Here is a 12,686-nt window from a genome sequence, read left to right on the forward strand (position 1 = left end):
GTGGCTACACAGTTTAGTAGTCCAGCTATGTTGTCATAACCTGTGACCAAATCTAAAATATACTGGCTTTTTCAAGCTTTTTTTGTTTTTTTTCTGAGTTTGATTGTTACTGCTTGACGTAGTCAATGACCCGGAGTTTGAATCATTTTGAGTCAAAAAAAAAAAATGGTTTATCTTGAGTGTGAAATAATAAAATTTTGAGTCATTTCAGATTTACATCGATTTGAATTTAAAGCAATTGGATTTGTTTTATATTTTAAAATTTATGATTGGAGAAAAAATTTAAAAAAAATTTAATAAAATTAATTTTTTATTAAAAATATATATTCAAGCTTGACTTATTCAATAAAAAAATTTTGTACATTAATTATTAAGTTAAATATTTAAATATTTCATTTGAATTAATTTAATTATTTGAATAATGGTTAAATTAAAACTTAAAAGTTTTTCTTGTAAATTGTTAGAAATGTTAACTTAAATTTTAAAAGATTTAATGATTTTTGAAATATTTTTGGATTTACTAAAAATATTATAAATTACAATATTCTGGTAAAATATTTACAAAAAAAAAATATTTTTAAAATTGAAAATTCTATAAATATGTAATGCTGGACTAGTACAATGAATATGTAATGTCTGCTTTTCATTAGAAATTATAAATGCAATGTTATTAATGTCCACCAAACAAAGTGTTTAACCTTTAACAAGTGCATATAAAAAAAAAAACATTATATTCTAAAGTAGTGGACAATAAAATTCATTTTAAAGATATGTATATCTCTTATCTTCTATTTATATATAAATGAATAAACTTTAGAAATGTTAAAAGTAATTAATTTAAATATCTTTTTATATTAATTCAAATTAATTTATATTATACACTTATATTTATTATTTTTAATTACATTAACATTTTAAAAAAATAAAATCATGATTAATTTAATTTTAGATTATTTAAAATAAATATTTTTTATTATTTATGTTTAGCTTATTTTGAATTCAAATCATTCGAAATCAAATCAATTTAAAATTGAATCAATTCAAATTCAAATTAATCGAATTCGAATCTTTTTATCAAATCAACTAGTCTAATTACCACTATAACTTAACAAAGCTGTATTGGTAAAAAGAATGAGTTGAAGTGTTGAACTGTGTAGGTTCACTTTTTACTGTCTACTAAATTATTATTCTTGTGTTGCAAATTACTTTCACTTTTTAATAATTTTGTCTTATTTGTTGGGTATATAATTATTTATGCAGGCAGTAGCGGTGAAAAAAATAATAAATGAAAAATTAACTCAAAATTATAATATTCAATTTAATAAGGATAAGATTAGGTTTTTATTTATTTATTGCGAATTAAATTTAAATATTAAATATTTATATTGGATTTAAATAGGATTTTGAATCTAAAAATTAAAAATATTCAAATCGAATCGAATTATATAATTTAATTAATTTTTTTATATGTTTTAAATTTTTTAAACTAAAAAATAATTATTTTATATACAATTTTATTTAAATATATTAAAAATAATATTAAATTAATACTAAAAAATAAAAAATTAATTATAAAAATTAATAAATCGAATTTAATTAATAAATTTCAATTCAAATCATTTTTAATATAATATCACTCAAATTCAAAACAAAATTTATAATTTTATAATATTATATATTATTTTTAAAACAAATTCGAATCCATCATCACCCCTTACAATTGAAAAAAAAAAAAAAAAAAAGGAGATACTATTATGTTTTGACTGCTTTTTCTATTGGAATATATTGTGAGAATTTAGTATTCCAATCTGAAAAATAAGCTCTATATTGTAAAATAAGTATCTTACAAAAGAAACGAAACTAGAAATAAATGGAAGGAATAAGATAATTAATAAGGTGCAACCGGGAGAAATGTGTTCATTCAAAGGAAATTGGCCAATCATATATAATATTATTATTATTATAGGATATATAGTTATCAAATAAGATTTATTGATACGAATAATTTATCTTTTCGATACAAAAGAAATTTTTTAAAATTTTCTCTTATAATACTAAATAAGATATTTTTTAATTTTAAATTATTTATAAAATATAATAAAAAATTTATTTAATTATCTAAAATTTTCAAATTTTAAATGGAAGATAAATTCATATATATAATATAAATTAATTTGTTACTTGTGCAATGCACAGATTATCTTTATTTATTTAAATTTGTTTAGACATATAAATTAATATTATTTAATTATTTAGATATTCAATATATATGTAAACTACAAAAAATATAATTAAGTTATCAAAACATAACAAAATTCAAATTTTAATTAAAAAAATTTTAAAAATCAAAACATATAATAATATTTGAGGAAAAATAAAATATTCAAAAGATTTATACATAAATAATATTATTGAGTATACCAATAAAATATTAAATTGAAAACTAAAAATTTTATCACTTAAAATTAACTTTCTTCGATTTGCACCATTTTCATATTGTACAATCATTTTTATATATTTGTAAGTTAAAATAATTTTAAAATAAGTTTTATTTATTTCAAAAAACAATGATTTTAAATGTTTAAATAATATGCATGATAACTTACTTACATATATATTTTTTGCATGAATTTTAGTAATAACTTAATTTTCATCATCAATAAAATTTGTCAATTAATTATTATACGGGTTTTGGACTTTACATTTAGTATAAAATTGTGTTATTGTAAAAGTTGAAATAAAATAATTTTAAATTTACGTAATAGTACTAAATTTTAAACAATTATTTTAAAATTTTGTTATAAAAAGTTTTCAATTAAAATGTGTCAATTTCCATTCACAAGATTTTATAATCAATTTCAAAAATAAAAAAAAAAATTGCTTTTTCTTTTACTACTTACATTTTGCTTCCAAAAAAACTAATAATACTATAAAAGAATTAAATTTTAAAAAAATAAACATGATTTTACTTTTATATAAAACAATTATGTTAGAATTAGTATTTTATTTTAATAATTTGCCTTTATTTATAAATTGAAAAATAAATAAATAAAAGAAAATTGCAAGAAAATCAATAATTAAAAATAAACCTATAATATATGTTAGCCCTGAATTGATCCTTATTTTGAAATGATAAAACATTAAAGTTAAATAAACTTGATCAAGATTTTGATAAAGATTTATTTAGTACATGTTCTTAAGTTTTATATTTTGATACTAAATAAATAATATGATTTTCAAAGTTTAAACAAACATTTCTTTGTTTTCATATTTCTCAAACCAAATATACCTTTAAAGATTATTTATTTGAGCTTAAATGATAGTTCAATTGTTGTTTTTAAAGTGAATTTATTCATTTTAGACTTAATACAATTTTGACAATATTGATTTTGAGAAATAAATTAACTTAAGAAAGCTATTTTACAATAACAAAGTTTTTCAACATTGAATTTTTTTTTATTTTTCTGTATTAACTTACAAAGTCTTAATATTTGAATTTTATATGGTTGGAAAGCTCTTTGAGTCTGCTTTCTAATGGATTAAACAAAATCAAAATCCAAATTTTTTAAGAAAATATTTTGAATTTTTACTAAACACTCTGTAGTTATCAAAAAAACTACACAATGTGTAAATTTAAAAATTCACTATAATTCGTACACAATAAATTAGGTGATGAACTTTATATGGATAGAAAGCCCTTTAAGTCTAGTTTCTAAATCTTCAAACAATTTTCAATTTAGATTTGTATAACTCAAGTTATGATCAAATTAGTAAGTAGAGTATAAAATGGAAAACTACCACCCAGCATGGATAGAATCGATCCCCTCTAGAAGGGATCAATTGGTTTTCAAACAGAATGCTCCCATAACCAAAAATCCAGAAAAGGGATCAATCCCCTACAAAAGGGATCGATCGGTTAGGCTATTTTCAAAGAAAAATTGGTTCAAAACATGAACCAATCAATCCCCTAAGGGAAGGGATCGATCTCCTGAATAAATCATTCCAATAGCTATTTTATCAAGGATTCGACGGCTACTTTCACTTCTCAAACACTTCCAACAGTTACTTCTTCAATTTCTCTATAAATTGGGCTCTCTAATACACCAAGAAAATTGATGAATCAAGAAAGTAAGAGCCAATAAGCCACATTTTCATTCTCTTAAAGAATCAAGAGTTTTTAGAGCTTCAAAGTCCATATCTTTGTATTTATTGTATCTAATTTTTATTTGTTGTTCATTCATCATTTTCTTGTACTTAAACTTAGCAAACACTTAGCCTTAGAGAGGTTGTTCTATTGTTTACAAAATTATCTTTGATATACAAGAGTGGAAGATAACAAAAAGTGAGGTATCCTCTTGAGAGCTTTGTAGTAATATTGGGTAAAATACTACAAAATGGTAGAGGTTTCTATCTTAAGCCTTGGAAAGAAAAAGATAAGTTATATTTTCAATTCAAGAATAGTGGATTGAAGCCTTGTTGTGGACAACCAGAAAAAGAAGACATAGGTGCCTTGTGAAGAAGGACCGAACCTCTATAAATCATTGTATTTGATTTCTCTATCCCTATCTCCTTACAATTTATTGTTGTTTATATTTGATTTTAGATTCATTAATTGTTATTGTTTGCATTATATTTTCATCAAAAGTGCTTATTGTTTTAATTTTCATTAAACTATATTGAAATCATTTGTTTGAGAAGAATTTAAAGAAATCTAATTCATCCCCCCTTTTGGATTACCATCTAACTTATAAAGGTAACAATATATTTTCTAAATAAATAAATAAAACCAGCAAACAATGCATAAATAATTAAATCAATATTTTTTGTCATCAATTGTCAAAATATTTCAAATGAGTCATTATTGTGCTAGATCAATCTTCTTCCTCCACTTCAACATCTATTAATTGTTAAAAAATTTTTTATAAAATCCATGCATACACTTTTGAACAAAAAAAAATTTAAAATTTTCATAAAAATTTTAAAAATAAAAAATATTGATTTTAACTTTTAACTTGTGGATGCATTATTATAAAAAATATAATAAAAATTATATATCTCATATATCAAAAAATTATAAAAATATAATAAAAATTAAGTACAACTCACAAGTTAAAAAGTTATTTCCTTACAAGCATAAAGGTTAAAAAAATTGAGAAATAAAATTAACATTGAAAGTATGATAACAAATAAATTATGATCTTTTAATGTATGTGATATTTGGTCTTTTAAATTTAAAATACTAAAATAATAAAAGATTATTATGAAATCTCTAAAATAAAAATCATATTTTAAAATTTCAAATTTAAAATGACTTATATTTGAATTATTAAAAAATCTATTTTATAATATCACCATATTTGAGATTTTTAGATTTAAAAAAATATATATTTATATTATAAGAAAACCTATTTTAAAAGATAATATAATACTATATTTAAAATTTTTAAATTGAAAAAGATATATATTTAGATTATTTGAAAATACATTTAAAAAAATAATATATTTAAATTAGATTTTGTAGCTAGTAACTTAAAAATAATTGAATTGGTGTTCTATTTGAAATAAAATTATAAATTATAAATTTAAAATAAAAAATAAATTATAATAAAATTTTGAAAATTTTATTTTATTTAATTTAGATTTCATTAGTTATGTATATATATCTCTTTTTTAAATTTTAAAATATCAAAATTAGATAATTTTTACCTTCATAAAATTTTTATATTAATTTATTTTTTAAAACATTTTAAAATTTAAAAAGATATATATTATTATTATATTTTTTAAATTCAAAATATATTTATCAATTTGAAAGTTATCTATATACTTAATTGTCATGCAATAAACCTATAAATGGTAGTGTTAGCTCATTATTTTTTTTTTAATTTACAACTTTTCTATGAAAAGTATACTGTTATTTTTATAAATTTATTCTTATAAAAAATACTAATATTTATTTCAGTTCATTTTTATTTTCACACTTATTTACTAACTTTTTCTTTTATATTTTGATCAATAGTTTTGATCATTTATCACAAAGTGATGGTATGCTTATAGATATTTATTAAAATTCTTTTATTTTGCAAAAAGTTTATTAAAATATAACTTATTAGAATTTTGTTTCTTAAAATTGTATTTTTTTTATTCTTGGTGATTGTTTCTTGATTTTAACCTATTATCAAGATTTTTTTTTATTTTTTACATTTTTCATATATTTCAGAAATAGTTTACTTTATTATGAATTAGTTCTTGAGATCATACAATTTGATTATGATAAAATAAGTACTATCACTTTTAAAGGAAAATCCTCATCTCATTGCTTGCTTGGATACGTAAATAATTGTTTTGGATTAATTGATGAGGTATCGATGATAAAAATATGATTTTTTTTGCTTTTATTTTAAAATAAATGACTTAAGAGATGTTCAACTTGATTATATCATATATCATGTATAATCATCATTAGTTTAGAATTTATAATTATATACTTTCAATATTTTAAAGAATGTTGCAAGATAATTCATATATCAAAGGGTTTTATCTACTACTTTAGACTTTTTTTTCATTTTTATTATGTAAAAACATTTTTATACTTTATATATTTTCTCAACCACTTTAGATAATTCATAATTCATGAATCAAACACTTTAGATTTTTTTTCACTTTTTATCATGAATTAAACAAATTATAAATATATATATGCATTTTTAAAATAAAAACTTTAAGATCAAGATGTGAAATTATTTTTTTAAAAATAAAAAATTAGAATATATATTCTTTTATTAAGATAATATAAAAATTAAAATGAATCAATAAAATTAAAGTTATAAAAATATAATAAAAATATATGCATCACATAGGTTAAAAAGCTAGTATGTGTGTGTGTGTATATATATATTATAGGATACACATATACATGATATATATATATATATATATATATTATAAAATACATAGATACATGATAAGATTTGCTACATAGACATTTATGTGTATAATTTTTTTGGATAACGTGTAAGATAACAGTAAATAATCATATTATATTATCAAAATATTCAAAAACAAAAACCTTTCAAATTAGATCATTAAATCATAATAACTATTCAAATATTGATTTGAAAATGAATAAAAAGATATAAGATTATTCACTTTATTTAGTGTTATTCAAATCTATTTAAAATATTCAAATTTGTTTAAACTAATAAAAGCATTCATGATTACTATTTAAAATGATTTAAGGACTTAAAAGTTATTCATCTTAATCCAGCTTTAATTCAATTAAATAAACATATTAAAATATTCATTTAAATAAATGGATAAAAAATATTCAGTCATTTATATTTTAAAATATTTCATATAGAATTGAAAACATAATAAACTTTTTGCTATTCTAAATCTAGAAACATAATATTTTTGCATTTTCTTTTTTATATTTCTTCCCCATAACTCTTTTCTTTACTCATTTTCATTTTAGATTTCTTTAAATTCTACCACCAAAACTAAAAGCATTTTTTTTGTTTGAGGTATATGATTTATTTTTTAAAAAAGGTATTTCATTTCTTTATTTTCATGTAATTTTTAGTAAATCTTTATATCAATTTTACTATTCTTACTCTAAAACTCTATTCTATTACAATGATAAAAATTTTAAATTAGGGTTTTCTCATCATTTTTTTTAATGGAACTTTCAAAATATGAGTGTATGTATTTATGGAGAGATAAATGAGAAGGACTGAAGAATGGTTCAAAATTTGACAAATTTTTTAGGTTCAGCTCCTTAAATCATATTTTCGTTTTCAATTTCAAATTCTTTTATTCTTTTGATTGATTTTATTATTAAATTTTAATTATATTTTATCTTAAAAGATTAGTTTTTATTATAATTATTTTTGGTCTATAAACACAAATTACATTTGGATTTTATGTAAACCTTTTTTTTATATAAAAAAATCTTTTACTAATTTCCATTTGGATTTCTCTTTATAAAATGGGTTTCAAATTGGATATATCACAATGGAATAAACTCATTTAGAGGGGTTGTTAAACTCCATATAAGATAATAAGTACCTAAAAAAATTTTCCCTTTCCTTTTACCAATCAAGCAATCAAGTTTATGAAATGAATTTAATAAAAAACTTCAATGTCTTAAATACCTCCTAATATACTTTCCTAAATTAAGATAGGCATCAAAATGTTATTTGACAATTTTGTTGATAAATCATTTTTTTTATTTTGGAATTCTTAGATTATAAATTTATGAAATTAAAAAAAAAATTAACATTAAATCTATAAATTTAATGGAAAATGAAGAAACAAAGAGAGAAGAGATAAATACTTAAGTAATAAAAAAAATTTTGAACAAATAAAAATTTTACCAAGATTATTAATAAATTAAATTAAATATTGTTGTAAATACAAAAACTTGTGCATTACATGAGTAAAAAACTATTTAGAAAATTTATATTTTACTAAAATAGATAAAAATATAGTTTGAGTTGTAAATTACATTAGCAAAATCATGGTTTAGCCGAGCTTGGAGGTGATCCAAAGATCTTTACACTTTACCACACCATCACTACAAAAAAATTTTCATATACTAACGCTTAGTTATACTGATGGTTAAATTATGTTAGTAGAAGAGACTTTTATTGATGGATTTTTAATACCGTCAGAATATACCATACTTATACCAACACTTTATTTAACCGTCGGTATAAATAATTTTTTTTGGTGATATATGACAATCCGTCAGTATAAATATATTATATACTAACAGTTATGCTGTCAGTATGGGCTCAAAACAAAAAAAAACTATTGATTTGCAAAAATTTGAATAGGATTATTAAAGGCGTTTTTTGCTAAAAATATCTTCAATAATCCATTCAAAAAATTTTAGAAATGGATTATTGAAGGTGGGCATTTTCGACCAAAAACGCCTTCAATAATCCATGCAAAAAAAATTTTGTATAGATTATTTACTTATAGTCAAATTCCATCAATAAAAAAGACTTTTACTGATGGATTTTTAATACCTTCAAAATATACTACACTTATACCAATACTTTATTTAACTATCGATATAAATAAACTTTTTCTGATGGTATATGGCTATCCATCATTATAAATATGTTATATACTAATAGTTATTAATGTAACCATCAATATAGGCTTAAAAAAAAACTATTGGCTTACAAAAAATTGAATGGGATCATTGAAGTCATTTTTTGCCAAAAATACCTTAAATAACTCATTTAAAAAATTTTAGAGATGAATTATTAAAAGCGTTTTTGGCTAGAAACGTCATGAATAATCCCTTACAAAAAATTGAATAGGATTATTCAAGACGTTTTTAGCCAAAAATGACTTGAATAATCCGTTAACAAATATACTAGAGTAGTATAGTCGGTTAGAGCATACGACTATTAATCATAGGTTCAATCATTCCCTCTAGCATTTTGAGGGTTTTTCAAAAGATTATTGAAAACGTTTTTGACTAAAAATCACCTTGAATAATTTCCTTCAATTTTTATAAAAAAATTATTCAAGGCATTTTTTGTCAAAAATGCCTTGAATAATCTGTTAACAAAAACATTGGAGTAGCTCAGTCGGTTAAAGTATACTACTATTAATTGTAAAGTCGTAGATTCAATCCCTCCTTCTAGCATTTTGAAAGTTTTCCAATCAAATTGTTCAAGGCATTTTTGGCCTTACGTAGGTTCGATCCCTCCTTCTAACATTTTGAGGGTTTTTCAATCGAATTATTCAAACGTTTTTGACTAAAAACACCTTCAATAATCCATTGAAAAGCATTCAAAATACTAGATAGAGGGATAAAACTTATGACCTTATGGTTAATAGTCATATACTCTAACCGACTGAGCTATTTTAATGTTTTTGTTAACAAATTATTTATGATATTTTTGATCAAAAACACCTTGAATAATCTTATTGAATTTTTTTTAAGGGATTATTCAAGGTATTTTTTGGGTAAAAACACCATGAATAATCCAAAAAAAATAGCAAAGGATTATCAAGGTATTTTTGACTAGAAACACCTTAAATAACCCTATTGAATTTTTTGTAAGGGATTATTAAAAGCGTTTCTGGCTAAAAATACATTCAATAATTACCTCAACAAATTTTGGAAGGGTAAAAAACTCCCTCATAAAAAATTATTGAGGGGATTATTCAAGATGTTTTTGGCCCCAAAAATAATCCCTTCAATAAATTTTTATGAGGGAGTTTTTTGCCCTTCCAAAATTTGTTGAGGTGATTATTGAATGTATTTTTAACCAGAAATGCTTTTAATAATCTATTCTATAAACTTCTTGAATAATCCTATTAAATTTTTTGTAAGAGATAATTCAATGCGTTTTTGACAAAAAACGCATTGAATAATCCAAAAAAAATGGTGGGCTTATGAATTTAAATTGTTTTCTTTACCTTCACATCTCATCAACTCTATATACTTAATCTTAACTTTTCACCAACTCTCTCCACCTCTTATCAACTTTACAAACTTAAACCCATCGACACCCATTTTGTTTTAGAGCTGAATCAAAATTGAAGTATCAAAACTCTCATCATTTTCTCAAAGGTATTTTTTATTTTTTTCATTTCAATTTTGTGTCATCGAACATGCTTTTTTTTGTATTTTTGACTGTATTGAATGAATCTAGGCTCAGTTTTTATCCCTTCAAAAAGTAGAAAATGGCTAAAAATATTATTAGCGGCACTGTTTTTGCTAATGGAACAACTTCAATAGGAAAAACAAATGAAAACTTCATTTGTTATACTGTGGATTGGTGGTCTCTTGATAAATGTGACTATGGAACATATAGCTAGGGAGAACTTCTCTTTTTAATCTAATAAGCAACTTATCATTAGGTGTCTCAGATAAAAACATCACAGAAAAAAATAATTCTTTCTGAAATTTTAATGCCTGCTTCGCTTTTACAAGAATTTTTTTAAATAACAATTTGGTTGATTAGGAAATGAATTGTGTGACTCTAGCATTAGAACAAGAGTTGCAGCAGATCAATATGCATATGATGTGAACAATCTTTAAAAACATTGTTTAAAATATATATAGAGGATTTGAGGTTCAACCATTAGTAATAGCACTAGGAGGATTCTTTGATACAAATTTTGAGTACCATATTTGTAGACATTCAATCATAGATATTAAAATTCTTTTTTTTTAAAATTTGGTACAATGATGTTAGTTCTTAGCTTATTTTAAATTTGTGGATTATAAAACAATTTGGTTGTTATTTTATTTCAAATGTTATTACATATTTTTACTTTTTTGTATATTTTTACTTTATATGAAACCATATCATATTATGATTATAAATAAATTAATATTAATAATTCAAAATATAATTCAAAAAAAAAAGTTTTTACCAATGCCTTAAAATTTATACCGATACGTTTTACTATTAAAATATTTTAAACTATACTGACAGTCTATACTGATGAACATTAACTGTTAGTATAGGCAAAAAAAAATTAACACATAAAAGTCTATACTAATGAGTGTTAACCGTCAATAAAATGTATAACGATTTAACATACAACAGATGTTATACTAACAGATATACATTTATTGACGGTCTTGAACCGTAGGTATATCTCTGTAAGCTATTTTGATACCTTAAAAACTATTCGTATAGGTCTATACTGACAAGGGATATACTGACGGTTAAAAATTTATCAAAATACACATTTTGACCATTTGAATAGGGTTTATGGTGCTATACTGATGGATTTTAAGGTTTTACTGATATTTTCTTTAGCGTCACTATATGTTAGATTTCTTGTAATGCATCTTCCAACAACTTCTTTAGAATATAATAAATGGCATAAACCAAGTTATTGAATATGAGTAAATCATCAAAATTAGGGCATCAAATTAGGTATGTGCAACTCTAGTACAAGTTTAAGATGAAATAAGAGCTGAACTTCAGTCACTGAAAGTTAAAAAAGCCAATAAATTATAAATTTAATTTGTTTCATGCAATTACCTCTTTCTTGTTCTTATAAACTTGAGCACAATTGGTATATCTGTGTCTATGCGCATGAAAACAGAGCAATTGTTAAACAAACGATGATCACAGTAACAAATGGCGGTAAGATGACAATCGTTGGAATGAAAAGTGAAAATTAGGGTTTTAGGAGAAAATGAGAAGATAAAATTTGATTTAAGAAAAAGATTTTGAATTTGATTGGAGAAAACGAAATGTTTTGGGATTTTAGAGAAAGAAGGGAGAGAAAGTTATGGGTTTTTACTTTTAACCAACTGATGAAGACTAATGTGGATGAAGTGATAAGAACATCAAGAGATTTAAGAGTAATGGGGTGACAAGTAAATGTAAAATAAATCGAGGGTAAATAATATTATATACAAAGGCAAATATGGCTTTTATCCTTAAAAATTACATTTTAGAGGTAAAAATTTTATGTCTCTAATAATAAGTTATGTTATAATGAGATTGACACAAATCACTTTTTTTAATTAATTTTTTAAATTTTATATATTTTAAAAGATATTTATCATATATTTTTAGTCATATTTGTGAAATATAAAAATTTCATTGTGTGATAAAGTTATCTTGAAAGATTTAAACATCAAATTGATATCTTTTATTAGGTGTTTATAAAACAACAATTTATTATTATAATTA

The sequence above is a fragment of the Durio zibethinus genome, chromosome 18 (genome assembly GCF_047325235.1).
Source record: "Durio zibethinus cultivar Kanyao isolate XHJ-2024 chromosome 18, ASM4732523v1, whole genome shotgun sequence".
Classification (NCBI taxonomy): Eukaryota; Viridiplantae; Streptophyta; class Magnoliopsida; order Malvales; family Malvaceae; genus Durio; species Durio zibethinus.